The sequence below is a fragment of the Otolemur garnettii genome, unplaced genomic scaffold, assembly GCF_000181295.1.
Source record: "Otolemur garnettii isolate 467f Iridium unplaced genomic scaffold, OtoGar3 scaffold00123, whole genome shotgun sequence".
Lineage (NCBI taxonomy): Eukaryota > Metazoa > Chordata > Mammalia > Primates > Galagidae > Otolemur > Otolemur garnettii.
In genome coordinates this window covers 3,931,665-3,949,114 of record NW_003852518.1, presented here as the reverse complement: position 1 = coordinate 3,949,114, position 17,450 = coordinate 3,931,665, and the positions used below count along the sequence as shown (strand labels likewise).

Below are 17,450 nucleotides of genomic sequence, written 5' to 3'. Positions count from 1 at the left end.
ATAAATTTGGTGAAAATGATTACAGTTTTCCTGTAAAATAAATGGGAGAAATTTACCCCCATAATTCACTAGTGAAAGCACGTTATCCATGTGTGCACACTCTGTTCCAGAAAGGACTGAAAATTGCTTATAAAGAAAAATATGATACCTTTAGTTAATTGATTTTCTGGTTTTCTTTTGGGAAATTGCTTCTTTTGCATGTAAATCACTGGATTAGCAGCAGAACAAAACCAGAAGGGAGCCCCCCTTACCTGCTGTAGGCCTCAGACAGGCTGCCAGGCCTCAGGGTCTCACAGCCCAATGGGCCCTTTGTGATATGTGTGCATGATGTGATTGAGGCCAGAAAGAACTGTGGAAATGTTGGCTCAGTCTGAATGTCAGTTATACATTCTGGCAAAATATCCTGAACATCGCACAAACTTTAAGGAACTTTAGCCTTCTTGCCAGCTCCTGTACAGTGTTAAGGCACAATGGAGGTACAGTTCACCAGGAAAAAAAGATGTCTCTTTTTTGCTTATTTATTTGTATCATTGGGATAACAAATTTGTGAATGACCTAAGCCTTAAAAAAAACAACCACACTTTAAAAAGTCTGTGAAAGATCTGAGACATTTCTGGAAATAGTATGAGCTAGGCCCATCGCAGCGGCTGTGCCATTATTTGGATGGTGCAGTAATGAATGCCCGGCTCTGTAATCAGATACTGGTAACTGTGAAGGCGGCCGAGTCCCACTACAGTCCTCTGGATTCGTGATGCCAAGGAGCCCAGGGGCTGGTTCTTCTGGTCTCCTTATGTGAAGACCTGAGGCCTGGCCAGGCTCTGCTGAAAGTGGGACGTTGATGTGAGCCCTGCAGCTTACCCCTTCTCTGACTGGCCCGCAAGGACCTGAACCCTATTGACCATTCCCACCCGAGAGTCTCTTTTTAATGATTCACAGGGTCTCAGAGCTAGGCCTATGGGTTTGGGGGCACAGATACTCCTAAGCAGGACTCACAGAGCATCACTGTTCCCGGATGCCTGAACTACCAGCTTGATCTGCAGATGCTCCACTGTGGACATGTGCCAAGGCTTGTGCTACAGGGATGAGCTGACCTAGTTAGAGCCTGGGTCTTTCTCTTCTGTTGTGGGTGCACATAGGAACCCCAGGGACCTCCAAGGTATGAGCCTCACCCAATCCCTCCTAGTCCCTGGAGTATATGTCTAGTCCCTTATGCCCCTAAAACAGCTCTATGTCACCAGTGGAAAAGTATTTCTAACATGCAAAGGAACAGACTCTTGAGTAATTTGAAAGGCGGTGACTGAGGTCTTGTGGAGCTGCCTCTGAGCCTTCTGAATGCCAACCTATGAACGTCTAGTTCAGGAATGTAGCTGTCCTGATTAGGCTCCTTCAAATGTCCTTGGGCATAGATTAAAGTAATCCGCATACACCTGCATGCCAGGCTTCGCCAGTTCCTATATCACACATAGCCTTCCCAGCTGCAAAACACAGCACCCACGACTTCTGCAGGCCCCCCCATTCAACCTCCCGCGCCCCAGAAGACCCTGGGCTTTTTCAGGCTTCCCTGACCTTGGGTCTCACCTTCTCCATTTGTCAAACCCAGACATCTCCATCTTCCAGCTCACACCGGACATTGCCTTGGGGTGGGGGTGCAGATCTTCCTTCTGCCCCAGTGCAGAAGCCCCCCTCCCTGCTCCCACAGGCTGTGAGTTGTCCTAAGTGGACTCCAGCCCTGGAGTCACATGGGGCTGCTGTGCCCTGCCGCCTGCAGCCCTCAGATCCAGGCCTTGCTTCTCGGGTTTGTGCAGGCAGGTGGCAGAGTCTAAGCAGGGACTTGCTGAAGGAATAAGGGGTTCACAGGGCCCATTGTCCCTTACCAAGTAAGGAAATGGATAAATGAGTGGACAAAGGCCAGGAATGGAGGTTCATCTCCCCAGCTGTGGACTTTGCGTGAAGAAGAGGCAGCTGGGAGTGGGATCCAGGAACCAAGCAGCCCTGGGGGCTGCAGGGGGGGCAGGGTTCTGAGCTCTGTCTAAAAGACAGGGAGGAAAGGGCTGGGCTTAGTGAATGGGGCCCACCCTCCAACTGTCATTCACCATGAGCACCTACTGTATACCAGCAACTGTGCAGACACTTGGGGTGCAGCAATGGGTAAAGCCAGGTGTCCCTGGAGCCAGGAGGATGCTGACACGTCCCTTCTAGGCCATGTAGTGCCTTGAGCTGGGTCTACTGGACTGACTGCCTAAATGAGGAGGGAGAGTCATCAGGCCTGTTTGTCCCCAGGGCACAGTAGTGTTCAGAGCATATTTGCTCTATAAATAAGTCTTTGTGTGATAACAGCCAACATCATTTTGCCTCTATGTCAGGCATTGTCCTAAACATCACGTGAATTCACCTAATCTTCATTACAATCCCGAGGAAGTCATATCATGTATGTTTTATCCCAATTTTACAGATGAGGAAACTGAGGTCCCGAAAGCTCAAGAAATGTGGCAAAGGTCACTCAGGAAGTAGTGGGGACTGATAGCCACATGTCTGCTATTGCAAAGCCCCCAGGCCAGGTGGCTGACCCCATAGCAATGTCTCCTCTCCCAGGCCTGGAGACTGGAAGTCTGAGCTCCAGACTGGGCAGGACTGGGTCTTCCTGAGGCCCCTTTGCTTGGCTTGTAGACAGCTGTCTTCTCTCTGTGTCTTTTGGGTGTGTTTGTGTGTCCTAATCTCCTGATTTTAAGGGCCCCAGTCATTGGATTAGGGCCCGCCCTGATGACCTCACTTTGCCGTAATTACCTGTGCCCTATCTACAAATAAGGTTACATGCTGGGGTCCTGGGGGTTAAGATTTTAAGATTTGAATTTTGAGGGACAGCAGGGGTGGGTGGACACAGGAACTTGTTAGGGAAAACCAGTTCATGGGTCAGTGCACTATTCTGCCTGCATGTCCTCCAAAACCACAACGTGGCTTAGTTTTGTCTGGAACCAGCTGTGGGGCACTGAGCTTCCCTTGTCTCTGCTTTACACGGACCTTGGTGCCCACTTGGCCTCCTGGAAGACACCTGTAAGGTGTTTGCAGAAGGTTGCCAGAGCAGGCAGTTGGGTTGGGGGAGTGGGGAGAAGGTGCTCTGCCTTGTTGAAAGAACAAAGGTGAGAGCACAGGTCAGGTTTCTCTTCTTGCAGAAACACACAGTGTGACACGTGCTCCTTCGGACGTAAGCAAAGGACCACCTGAGGCACGTGTGTGTCACACGGCCCAGTAAGGAGGCCGGGCGGTTGGGACTCGACCTGCTGCCCGAGCTGCGGGCATCATTGACACCCACTGCCAGTTGCTCTCAGAGGTGTCTCTGGCTGCTTGTGAACTGTGTTTATCATGGTTACTCACTTAAAAACCACATGGGGTGGCACCTGTGGCTCAGTATGCCAGAGGTGGTGAGTTCAAACTGAGCCCCGGCCAAAAACTGCAAACAAAACAAAACAAAACAAGAAAAACAAACAAACAAAAAACCCCTGAAAACAAAAAACACAGGTCACGGTGCCTGTGGTTCAAAGGAGTAGGACGCCGGCCCCATATGCTGGAGGTGGCAGGTTCAAACCTGGTGCTGGCCAAAAACTGCAAATAAGACAAAACAAAACAAAAACACAAAAAACCCCATGCAGCATGCATGTATCCTCCAAGAGTGAATTGCTCCCGAATTGCTCAGTCAGGTTTATGTGGGGCTTTCTGGAAATGCTGTCACACTTCATGCCATCTTCCTGGACTTGTTCTTTGCCCTTCAAGGTTTCACTCCCTTCCTGAGGCTCTCGCGGGCCAGAGGAACGTCATACAGCATGAAACCTGTGCTCAAAGTCCCTGTGCAGAGGCGTTGGGGGGACTGAAGTGGGCCACGTTCCCAGGAAGGCCCCAAGTTCCTGTGAGACATAGAGAACACAGGCTGTCAAAGCGAACGGTTTGATAAATTTATTCCGGCTTGTTACATTCCCGAAAGTTTAGAGTCGGGTTACCATGATCATTTCTGGTGTCTGAAAGCCACTCTCACACCTGTTTCCTGCGCCCCTGTTCAGACGCAGTCTCAGGAAGGTGGACATGCTCATTTGCATATTCTCCACTGGGCTTTTTTTTCATGAAAATGGCCAAGTTGAGTATTCTCAGCAGGTTCACGAAACCTAAAATACTTACTACCTGGCCCTTGTGGGAAAGGCTCTGGACTCCTGTTCGAGTGCTGTCTCTCATTCCCCCTGCAGCCCTCAGTGTCCATCCACGCTAGCCAGGACCACTTCCAATGCTGCCTTCTTTCCTTCCCTCCCGCTACAGACAGATGGGGTGTTTTTAAAAAATATGTTATAGCAGAGAGGGTCAGTGGGCTGGTCAGGACGCAGATGCAAGTGGCTGTGCCGGGGCAGGTGCACCCTACGTGAGAGCTGAGCAGGCCTCACACCTGGGCCCCATGCTTCCATTTTCAGTGTTATTTTTATTCTTAGCCTGAATAGCAACATGCAAAGTTAAGCCTGACACAACATTTGGAAAGTTATAACACCAACGTCTCGGCAGGGATGGTGGGATTGCAAGGGGTTAAATGTTCTATAACTTTCTTGAGTACATTTCTGAGTTTTCCACAACAGCCATGCATTGTCCTGGGAAGAGAAAAATCCTCCCTGTAAATCCAGACTTCAGCCCGCTGCGTGCTTCCTGAATTTGTGAAATGGAGCTATGATGGACACGTTCCTCTCCCGGCCCCTTAGCTGAGCAACATTACTGAGCAGCTTCTGTGCACAGAGCTTGGGGCGTGGGAGCAATCAGTTGTGCACCCTGCCCTTGAGGATCTAGTGGGGGAAGAGAGAAGCTTCCCCAGGGAACCAAAACTCAAAGTGGCACTTGCAGTGGTAAAGTGAGGGTGGCTCTGGAGGCAGGCAGAGGAGGTGGCTGCACGCTTTCTGCAGGACATAGGACACAGGTCTCAGGGCAGGGGGAGATGGGCAAGGGAGGGGCTGGAGCTACTGAGTATCAGAATGGCACACGTAAGGACAGGCACAGAAGGGTGAGCAGCTGTGGCATTGTGGGCCTGGCACAGCCTTCCAGGCTGGGCAGAGTCCAGGGGATACACTGTCTGTGAGGCAGAGAATAAGGGCAGGCACCTCGCTCTTGGGGCCTCAGGCATCAAGCTCAGCTGCTGGCATCTGTGAGTCCCGGCCCTGGCGGTGCTTTAGGACCCCATGAGGACCTGATCCAGGTTCACCAGAACCACATCGCCAGTGTGAGACCAGCCTGGTGGCATAAGCATTTTTTGGTTGATGTTCTTGAGTCTAGAGAAGCACTGGTTGTAGGCAAGGGTAAATTATCTGAAATTTGGAGAGATTGGTGGAACAGAACAAAAGCTTGGGGCCGTACAGTTTTGCCTGCCCACCACAATGGACAAGGCACCCAGTGTCTCTGAGCCCTCACCAGTGTGTGGTGGGGGCCCGTTTTTTATTTCAGCCACCCTGGAGGGTGAGCAGTGATGTCACATGTGGTCTTTCCCTTGCTCTCCCCTGACGGCCAGTGGCGCTGACGTCACAGGTGGTCTTTCCCTTGCTCTCCCCTGACCGCCAGTGGCACTGATGTCTTTTCCTGCGCTGTCTGCCACCTGCATGGTGTCTTTGGTGAGACGTCTCTTCATGACTTTTGGCCAGAGTGCTCCTTTTCCTTTTTTTCTCTAGTGACTTTGGAAAACACCAGGGCTTAGGGCTGTGAGGGGAGTGAGGGGTAGAAGAGGAAGCAGGAGGGGGACCCTCGTGTTGCTGGGCCAGCTCTGAACCTGGATGGCCGAGGTTACACAAGTCTTCACGAGAGACCAGGTGACACGGCTGTGCACACACAGGAACTGCTGCCCGTTTCCTGTTTGGATACTGTGCCACAGTCACAGGAGTTTGGGAGAAACTGGGGAAGGTGTGTGAGACTGTGCTGTACTGTCTTTTCAAGAGCCTATGGATCTAGAATTATCTCCAAATAAAAGCTAAAAGGAAAAGTCAGTACCAATCCGTCTGACCATATGAGGTTAATACACTTGTAATTATTTTACCTTCTGCCCCCTGCTGACAACTTGTTTATCCTCAAACAGCCAAATGCGTTATTTAACATTTGGGCTTTATGCTCCCTGAAGAAAATACACAAACTCACCATGTGGGCAAACTACTGTCAAATTTCACCTAAGGAATGTAGAGATGGAAATCGGGATTTCCCCCCACCAGGTAACTGAGCCCTGTAGGAGGCCAGGGAAGCAGCTGCCCGTCCTGCCCTCATCCTGGCGGGCCACATCTGTGCTGAGTGACAATCTGAGTCATAATGAGAAGCCATAAAGGCTAATTATCCCCAGAGTTTGACAGGTCTTTCTCAACACTTCTGCATAAAAAAGCAAGGCCACCCAGCTGGTCTCTGGATTGCCTCTGCCTGTAAGAAACTCAGAGTGTTGTTTGAACAGATGAGGAAGAGCACATCAAAGGGTGTCTTACAAAGGCCCAGGAGAAGCCCCAGGGATCTGTGCTGGTCTCTGGCTCGAAGGCAGTGGAGGAGGGCAGTTGTGAAGGGCAGACATGAAGGGGGACAATGTGTAGCCACATGGCATGAAAGAAGCCTTATCTGGCCCCACAGAAGCGGTGGTGATGGATGAACACTGTGCTCTCTACATCCTGAACTAGCCTGCGTGCGAGCTCAGTGGGAGTGAAGGTGAGCATTGCCCGACGAATCTGACTTACTTATCATGCCATAGACGCCTGTGGGTGAAGGCTTCAGCTGTCTATTCACTCTGTTTTGCCAGGTTGCAACAGTGATGTACCCCTAATGTGATGAGAATTTCACCACACAACTACCCCACAGGCCTGGCGCACACTGGCCCCTGAAATCCTATGGTATGGTCGGGGAGGCACCTGGAGAGTGTGGGAGGATGAAAAATGGTACAAGTGGGCTCAGAGGGGCTAAGATGTGGCCAAGGCAACTCCCCAGCGGCAGACCGGGTTCCCAGCCAGCTGTACTCACCACTCACTTTTCTACAGATTCTTGGGGGCTGCCAGGGTTTCTGGGGGTATAGTAAGGGGCAGGACCCATCTGGCTCTGTTTCACACTCTCATGTTCTAGCAGTGGTGAGACTGTCCATGCAGATGAGGTTACATGCAGGTGAGGTCACATGCAGATGAGGTCACATGCCTCCTGAAGACAAGGGCTTTTCTGACACACCTGCCAGAGGACAAGGTGCTGGGGTGAGGGCTGGGCAGAGAGGAAATAATGAGCCCTCATAGTGCCAGAGAGCTCGGCACACCCTGGACTGGACACAAAGTGGCCCCCATGGGCAAGAAGGGGTGGGGGGAGAGCCAGCTCTGAGCAGCAGGCAGGACTCACCCCACTGACCTGTCTATAGTGGGCTGTGGTAAGGAGCCAGGTTTTATTCTGAGCTCAGTGGGAGGTTTACAAAGGATCTCAGGCAAGGCAAGGCAATGATAGGACGCTATCACCTCACAAATAGAGACTCCATGCTGTGTGGTCAGGGATTGTGGAAGGGCAGTCGTGGGGAGAGACACCAGGTAGAAAGTGATTGGAGTAGAGCAGAGAGCCTGTGTGTGCTCACACACTCTCACACATGCTGTCGCATGCTCACATACTTATATCCACTCTCATCTGCACACTTACACACTCACACATACCCACAAACATACACACACCCATCATATACACTCAAACACACACAAACATACACTTACATACATTCACAAATATCCTGATGGTGACTGATTAGGGTGGTGGCTGTGTGCATTGTAGTAAAGGCAGGAAAGAACAGGACTTGTAGGGGTGTGTGTTGGAAGTTCAGCCCCAAGACACCATGGCTGCCCAGTAGCTGCCTCGGTCTATGACAGCCTCGGGCAAGGGCACAGTGGCTGAGGAGGGAGGGATATCCCGATGCTCTAGGCTTTCTTCCCAGTGAGTATCAGAAGTTCCCAACCAGGAGTAAAGAAGTGGTTGGGAGACAGGACAATACATACCTTCCAAGGCTATTTCTAAATGGTATGGAAAATTGTTTAGTTTGGTGTGATCTTTTTTTGGGGACTATTGAATAGATTTAATTTATGATGTAGAAGTGAATTTGTTGCCTGAAAAGAAAAAAAAGATATCATAAGCTCAATGATTCAAGTCATCAGATATTTCCAAATTCATGGAGAAATTTAAATGCTGTCATTGTCTACCACATAGAGGAAGTCTGATGCAGATGTACACATTGATGCCTTTCATATCCATTGCCAACAGCTGAAGCTGGATCGAAAAGCAAAAATGCCTTAGTTTCTCAAATCTTGCTTTTGGGTGCAAACCTTGCCCTGGCTGAGTTTCAGTGGGCTTGTATACTCACAGGGTACAATAATTGTTATCCTTTGATTACACACACTGAGAGAGTTATGTGCTAGATGTGTAACCCCTGAATGAAGTGCCTGATTCAACATTCATTTCCATTTTATAGAGCAAACACATGTTGAATATATTTTCTATGCTAGATACAATGCTGGGTATTTTGGAAAAAGGTAATTAGAGAGACAGATGTGGTCTTGACCAGTGATGGTTAATTTTATGTGTCATCTTGAATGGACTAAGGGATGCCCAGATAGCTGGTAAAACACTATTTCTGGTGTGTCTATGAAGATGTTTCCAGAAGAGATTAGCATTTGCATCCATAGACTAAGTAGACCAAATGCACCCTCACCAATGTTTCTGGCATTGCCTATCTGCTGAGGACCCAGCTAGAAAAAAAGGGAAGAAGAAGCATGAATTCTCTTTCTTTTCTTGAGCTGGGGCATCCAGGTGCTCCTGTCCTTGCACATCGCCTCCCCCATTTGAGACCTTTGGACTCAGACTGAATTGCTCCACCTGCTTTCCTGTGTCTGCAGCTTGCAGAAAGCAGATCACAGAACTCTGCCTTCATAATCATGCCAGCCTTCTCATAATACATTTTTATGCATACGTGGAAATATATCATACATATCCTGTTTGATCTGTTTCTCCAGAGAACGCTGGCTAGTCCATTGCTCTCACAGAATTTGTAGCATTAAAAATTCCAGTATGTTTTAATCTCTTCCCCATATCTAAATTTACTTTTTTTTTTGAGTTTTTTTTTTTTCAAATTAATATGAGGGTACAATTTTTAGGTTACATTGTTCTCACTTCCAGGGTGAAGTTCCATTAGAAGAGCCCTTCACTAACAGGGCATGTTATACACCCTCACAATGTGCATATTGGGTTAGATTTCAGCTCATGACCTCCCTCTTTCCCCCAGATGTCCTCCCTCCTTCCCCCTCCCACTTCCCTCTACCCCCAAACTGGGCTATATTAGTGTTTTATTATTCTTATGAACATGCAATTATTTATATATTGATTTCACATTAGCATGGAGTACATTGGATATATAGTTTTCCATTCTTGAGATACTTTACTAAGAAGAATGTTTTTCAGCTCCACCCAGGTAAATGTAAAAGATATAAAGTTTCCATCTTTTTAATGGCTGTGTAATATTCCATGGTATACATATACCACAACTTGTTGATCATTCATGGGTTGATGGGCACTTAGGTTGTTTCCACTACTTGGCAATTATGAATTGAGCTGCAAAAATCATTCTAGTGCAAATGTCTTTGTGGTAAAAAGACTTTCGTTCTTCTGAGTAGATACCTAGTGATGGGATTGCAGGGTCAAATGGAAGGTTTACTTTTAGATCTTTTGAGAATTCTCCATACTTCTCTCCAAAAAGGCTGTATTAGTTTGCAATTCCACCACCAGGGTAGAAGCATTCCCTTCTCTTCACATCCACACTAGCATCTGGAGTTTTGGGACTTTCTTTTTTCCTTCTTTTTTTTAAATTAAATCATAGCAGTGTACATTAATACTATCATGAGGTACAGTGTACTGTTTCTATATACAATTTGAAATACTTTCATCCAACTGGTTACCATAGCCTTCATGTCTTTTTCTTAGTTATTGTGTTAAGACATTTATATTTTACAATTAGAGAGATCTGCATGTACCCTTATAGGATGAACCATAGATGTAATCTCACCAATCACCCTCCCTCCACCCACCCTCCCTTTCCTTCCCTCTCCCCTCCCCCCATTCCTGGGTTAAAATTGGGTTATAGCTTTCCTGTGAAAGCTATAAATTAGTTTTATAGTAGGGTTGAGTACATTGGATACTTTTTCTTCCATTCTTGGGATACTTTGCTAAGAAGAATAGTTCCAGCTCCATCCATGTAAACATGAAGGAGGTAAAGTCTCCATCTTTCTTAATAGCTGCATAGTATTCCATGGTGTACATATACCAAAAATATGGAACGCTTCACGAATTTGCATGTCATCCTTGCGCAGGGGCCATGCTAATCTTCTCTGTATCATTCCAATTTTAGTATATGTGCTGCTGAAGTGAGCATGAGTTTTGGGACTTTGTGATGTGAGCTAGTTTTGCTGGGGTTAGGTGATCTCTTAGTGTGGTTTTGATTTGCATTTCTCTGATGATTAAAGACTATGAGCATTTTTTCATGTGTTTTTTGGCCATTTGTTTGTCATCCTCGGGAAAGTTTCAGTTCAAATCTCTTGCCCACTTACAGAGAGGACTGTTTGTACTTTTTTTGTTGTTGTTGCAGTTTGGCCGGGGCCAGGTTTGAACCCGCCACCCCTGATATATGGGGCTGGTGCCCTACTCACTGAGCCACAGGAGCCACCCCAATGTTTGTACTTTTCTTATTGTTTAATTTGATCTCTCTGTAGATTCTAGTTATCAGGCCTTTGTCAGATTTATAACATGCGAAAATCTTCTTACATTCTGAAGGCTGTCTGTTTGCTTTGCTTGTGGTATGCTTACCTGTGTAAAAGCTTTTTAGCTTGATCAAAGACACAAAACAATAAAAATTCTAGAAGACTGTCGGGAAAATACTTGAAGATACTGCGAAAAAACTTTCTGTTACTGAAACAACTGGACATCCACATGCAAAGAAAGGCAGAAGAAAGAAATGTTTTTAGTTTGTTGTAATCCCACCTGTCTATAATCCCTCCTGCCTGTGCTTTTGGTGTCATATTAAGAAAATTAATGCCCAGGTGGTGCCTGTAGCTCAGGGGTTAGGGCGCCAGCCACATACATCCAGGTTGGCAGGTTCCAACCTGGCCCAGGACAGCTAAACAACAATGACAACTGCAATAACAACACAAAAAATAGTCGATGGGCACCTGTAGTCCCAGCTACTCAGGATGCTGAGGCAAGAGAATTGCCTACATCCATGAGTTTGAGGTGGCTGCGAGCCATGAGGCCATGGCACTCCACCAAGAGCGACAGAGTGAGACTCTGTCTCAAAAAAAAAAAAAAAAAAAAATTATTGCCCAGATTAATGCCAGGAAGCTTTTTCAGTTTTCCTCTAGAAATTTTATAATTTGAGGTCTTACATTTATGTCTTTAACTCCTTGATTTTTGTGTAGGCTATGAGATGAAAGCCCGGTTTCATTCTCTTATGTGGGTACACAGTTTTCCCCACACCACTTATTGAAGACACTATCTTCATCTTATTGTTTGTTCTTGGCAAAGCTATTGAAAATCAGTCAAGTATAGATGTATTATTTCTGGCTCTGGTCTCTGTTCTATTAGGCTGTGTGTCTGTTTTTATGAAAGTACCTTATCATTTTGATTACTATAGCTTTGTCATGTGTGTTAAAATGTGGAACTGTGATGCTTCCAGCTTTGTTCTTCTTGCTGCAGATTGCTTTGGTAATGGGCTTTTGAGGTTTTGTGTCAATTTTAGAATTTTTATGAAGAATACCATTGTGATTTTGATAGAGATTGCATTGATTCTGTACATTGCTTTGGATGGTATGGACACTTTAGCAATATTAATTCTTCTAATCCATGAACACTGAATATCTTTCCATTTATCTGCATCTTCTTTAATTTCTTTCATCAATGGCTTTTAGCATACTGATATTTTACTTCTTTGGTTAATTTTATCCTTAAGCATTTTAATCTTTTGTTATTATTATAAATGGGATTGATCTTTGGATAGTTTTTTTGTTTGTGTGTAGAATTGCGACTTATTTTTCAAAACTGATTTTGTATCCCACAATTTTACTGAATTTGTTTATTAGTTCTAATTGGGGTTTTGTTTCCATTGAGTCTTTTTGGGCTTTCTACATATATAATTCCATCATCCACAAAGAGAGAAATTTTTACTCCTTCCTTTCTGTGTTGGGTGCCTTTTTATTTTCATATTTAATTGCTCTGACTAGGACTTCCAATAGTATGTCGCAAAGAAGTGGAGAAAGTGGGCATCCTTTCCTTGTACAGATCTTAGAGGCAAAGTTTTCAGTTTTTCACTATTGATTATGATCTCAGCTGTGGGCTTTTCATACATGGTTTTGATCATGTTGAGGTAAGTTTCTTCTATACTTGGCTTATTGAGAGTTTTAATTATAACCTGATGTTGAACTTTGCCAAATACTTTTTCCATGGATATTAAGATGATCTTTTAAAAAAGTTTGTTAAGGGCGGCATCTGTGGCTCAAAGGAGTAGGGCACCAGCCCCATATGCTGGAGATGGTGGGTTCAAACCCAGCCCTGGTCAAAAACTGCAAAAAAAAAAAAAAAAAATTTGTTAATGTGGTATATCACATTGATTGATCAGTACATGTTGAACCCTGTCTGTATCTCAGAGATAAATACAACTTGATTATGATGGGATAAGCCTTTTAGTATAATGTTAAATTCTGTTTGCTAGTATTTTATTGAGAATTTTTGTATCTATGCTCATTAGATACATATTTCTTTTCTTTTTATAGAGTGTTATAATCTGGCTTTGGAATAAGGGCGATGGGAGCCTCATGAAATGAGTTTGGAAGTATTTCCTCTTCTGTTTTTTGGGAGAGTTTAGGAAGGATTGGTCTTAACTTCCAATGAAGCCAGATGGTTCTGAGCTTTTCTTTGTTGGGAAATTTTTGATCATTGATTCAGTCCCCTTATTTGTCACATGTCTAGCCAGCTTTATTTTTCTTCTCAATTCAGTTTTGGTAGATTGTATGTTTCTAGGAGTTTATTTATTTCTTCTGGATTATCCAGTTTACTGGCATATAATTATTCATAGTATTGTCTTAAAATACTCCTTATTTCTGTGGCATTATATATAATGCCTTCTCTTTCATTTCTGATTTTGTTTGAGTCTTCTTTCTTTTTCTCTAAGTAAATCTATCTAAGGGCTTGTTAGTTTTATATTTTTAAAAAACCAAGACTTAGTTTTATTGATTTTTTAAAAAAGTTATTTTTCTATTTTCTATTTTATTGATACCTGCTGTAATCTTTTTTCTTTCTTTTCTCCTGCTAACTTTTTTGCTCAGGTTGTTCCTTTTTAAGTTAGCTTGCTTATCGGAGATCTTTCCTTTTTCTTAATGTAGGATTCATTGCTGTGAAATTTTCCCTTGGAACTCCTTTTACTGGATCCATAAACCTCAGTGTGCTGCGTTTCCTTTTGCATTTGTTTCAAAGTATTTTTTCAATGTCTATTTTGATTTCCTCTTTGATCCATTGGTTTATTCAGAAGTATTTTGTTTAATTTCTGTGTATTTTAAAATTTTTCTCCACTTATTGATTTCTGGTTTTATATTAATGTAGTCAGAAAGATAAGTGATATGATTCCAATCATTTTAACTTTGTGAAGACTTGTTTTGTGAGGTGGTGCCTGTGGCTCAGTGAGTAGGGCGCTGGCCCTGTGTACCGAAGGTGGCAGGTTCAAAATCGGCCCCAGCCAAACTGCAACAAAAAAATAGGTGGGTTCGAGACTTTATCTCTGCATTGCTGTGAGCAGGATATCCCAGCTAAGCAGACCTAACTTTGGTAAATATAACCCTGGATCTGTTGGTCATCTGGAAGGAAGGCCCCATGTAAGGTAGTAGAGACTAATTCAGTTGCTTTTGACTGTCACTGGATCATTATAAATGAGGAAATAAACCGTGTGGATGTACAGGAACTTGTAAGAAGGTTAATTGGAAAGTTAATGATTATTCGGCAAACATTTCCAGTCCTCCAGAATATAAATCAGTGATGTTTCTGTGGCAACCATTGAATATTTTCAACATTGTGTGAGCCAAAGGATCCATGTGCTAAGAATATGGATATTTCAAACCTTTACATATATGACGCAGTGCTCCTGCTTGCTAATGTTTTTTTTTTTTTTTTTTTTTTTTGAGATGGAGCCTCAAGCTATCCCCCTGGGTAGAGTGCCATGGCATCATGCTCACAGCAACCTCCAACTCCTGGGCTCAAGCGAGTCTCCTGCCTCAGCCTCCCAAGTAGCTGGGACTACAGGCGCCTGCCACAACGCCTGGCCATTTTTTTGGTTGCAGCCATCATTGTTGTTTGGTGGGCCCGGGCTGGGGATTCGAACCCGCCACCTTAGGTGTATGTGGCTGGCGCCTTAGCCGCTTGAGCCACAGGCGCCAAGCTGAGCCATAGGCGCCGAGCCTTGCTAATGCTTTTTATAAGAAGTTAGAGGACCGAAAGTGGCACAGCATGGTAAGCCTGTCATGTATAAGGAAGAACTTGAAGTACTGGCGGGGAGGGCCTTCTACATTGGAGACCATCAGGAAGGGTGGAGTTAGGGGGTTGACTGGAGAGCTAGAATTTGGAGAAAATGGAGGCAATCCCACAGTCCACTTTGAAATTCTTGGAACCAACTATGGAGAAGAGTTTGGCAGAGGTGTTCACAAACTTGGGTGCTGGAATCCCATCATGGATCTGAACTGGTCACTGATGGACAAGAAACTGGAGAATAATGTGTGTGGAGTAGTTCTACGTGTGCTGACTGTTCTGGAAGAACCTTTCTTTGTAATGGTCTCTGGAAATGTCTTGGGTAAGCCAAAGAAATACCAGGGCTTCTCCATTGATGTTTTGAATGCCTTAATAAACTACCTGGGTTTTAACTATGAAATTTATGTTGCACTGGATCACAATATGGAAGCCCATAAGAAGATGGCACATGGAATGGCTTGGTTGGTGAACTCATCTTTAAGAGAACTGACATCGAGATTTCTGCTTTGACCATTACTCCAGATCAGAGAATGTAGTGGACTTTACAACTCATTACATGGACTACTCAGTGGGGGTGCTACTTTGAAGGGCTGAGAAGACAGTGGATATGTTTGCCTGCCTTGCACCATTTGACCTCTCTCTATGGGCTTGCATTGTGCACGGGCCTCCTGGTGGGTCTGCTGGTCTACCTCTTGAACTGGCTTAACGCCCCACCATTACAAATGGGATCAATGACATCTACTACCCTCTGTAACTCCATGTGGTTTGTGTATGGATCTTTTGTACAGTAAGATAAGGAGTTAAAATGCTTTCTGGTGTTAAAAAAGGGAATATGATGTTCCAACATGCCATGCATTCAATTAAGAAGGTTCTGTATTTGGCATAATAATTGTTTAAGGGTCCTCACAGAAATGTTCAGAAAAGAATATTGCCTGCTCTGTCCTAGTGGACCTCACACACAACAGGTTTTCAGCAATAATAGTTCATTGCCTTTCAATGTAAGTTCAATTTCATCAACAAAGGCAAAAGTGAATGTCAAAAGTAATGTTCACAAGAAACTTCGAGATCAGATTTTCCTCCCCAAAGCCTGACTTTCTGAGAAATAGCCTTCCTGGGATGAGACTATAATATGTATTGCCAGAGAAGGTACTATTTATTTAATTTCAGATATAAGAGATGTTAGGACTTGTTTATAACTCTTTTTTTTTTTTTTGAGACAGAGCCTCAAGCTGTCCCCCTGGGTAGAGTGCCGTGGCATTACAGCTCACAGCAACCTCCAACTCCTGGGCTCAAGCGAGTCTCCTGCCTCTGCCTCCCAAGTAGCTGGGACCACAGGCGCCCACCACAACGCCCCGCTATTTTTTGGTTGCAGCTGTCATTGTTGTTTGGCGGGTCCGGGCTGGGGATTCAACCCCGCCACCTTAGGTGTACGTGGCTGGCGCCTTAGCCGGTTGAGCTATAGGCGCCGAGCCAGGACTTGTTTATAACTCTGATGAGAAATTTTATGTTTTACCTTTTACTTTAGTATAATTTTTTAAATGACTTAAAATTTCATTATATTCTAAAGAATGGGTTTGCTTTGTTATTCAATATCTAATCTGCTCTACTCTTTAAACTTGTGTGATTAACTCTTTGCTTCTCACTGTTTCAGAATAAAATATTTATTACATTTTTTATTTGAGACTAGTGCCAACCCAGAGAATGAAATAGTAGGGGAATTATAGTCTCTTGCAAACTCAGCACATGTATTAAACAGGAAAGGCACTGTTACAATGGAGACCTGATATTTTCATCTTACTATTTACAGTTTTGAATAGCGTGTTACATTTTATTCCCACCTACTGTGAACCTTCCATTAAACTTCATTTTTCTTTTCTAATTTAACTAATCAAAGGTTTTTCTGGATTCTTCATCTTGCTCCCTCACTTGTAATCTATTCCTTAAACCCACGTCAAGATGCTTTTCTCTCTTTCTACATCAAGGGTTTTGATTAAATTTGACCATTACTGTCTATTTGTCACAGGCACTTTTATTTTGTTCATTAACCAATTATTCTGTCCATGTTTAACCTTTACTGTTTATTTTAAAACCTTTTGAAGCACTGAGGATGGAATGGTGAGCAAGTGTTTGCCGCCTTAAGCCATGAGTCTAATGAGACAAAAACATGTAAACCTAGAATAACTTTGTTCAGCAGGGATGGCTTTATAGTTCTGTGATAGGGATAAGCACAGACTGTTAGGGTATCATAGAAGTAGGAAATTTCAATGTATATATTAATGTGGAAAAGAAGTATTTTTCAATAGTACTACATAAATGGAGACAGAATTAAATGTGTAAAGACCTTATGGAAGAAAAGGATTGGAGGGAATGGAGATAAAGACACAACGAATTGTTAGGATAGAATTTCAGACCAAGAAATAAGAGAAATTATGAGACAGTCATCATAGAAGGGAGCTCATAAAGATGAGGTTGAAGACATATTTGTTATTCTCAGGAGTTTGAGTTGATCCTTGGGGAAATGATCTACCATTTAAAGGTATTAAATGGGAACAGATACAGTTAGATTTTTACTATAGAAATATTGTGGTTATAGTGTGGAGAATAGATTGAAAAAAGGAAGTGTAAAAAGTGAGACTATGATAATAAGGGAGGAAAACAGTTGATGTGGCTTTTATAAAAATCATGTGACATTTGGAGAGAAGAGAAGGAAAAGATGAAATGCACCCAGTGGAATTCGATTAACTCTATAGTGGTCTGAAGGTCAGTCCCAAAGGAGAAAGAAGAATGCTGTATTCTAGAATTTCATATTAAGAAACAATATTTTTTCCTAGATATCTGGATTAGGAAATTATGTCTAATGGGTATTGATCTCATGTACTGAAAGAAGAATCCAGAAAGGG

At 44.0% G+C, this 17,450-nt stretch overlaps 1 non-coding gene and 1 pseudogene across 1 annotated transcript; one reads left to right on the top strand and one right to left on the bottom strand.

Moving 5' to 3' along the window:
• LOC100954533 overlaps nt 1-15,341 on the top strand; it is a 105,459-nt pseudogene extending 90,118 nt beyond the window's left edge.
• LOC111727788 lies at nt 10,314-10,420 on the bottom strand. Its single transcript, XR_002775254.1, has one exon. It is a non-coding gene; the product is annotated as a U6 spliceosomal RNA (small nuclear RNA).
• Nucleotides 15,342-17,450: the final 2,109 nt, after the last annotated feature.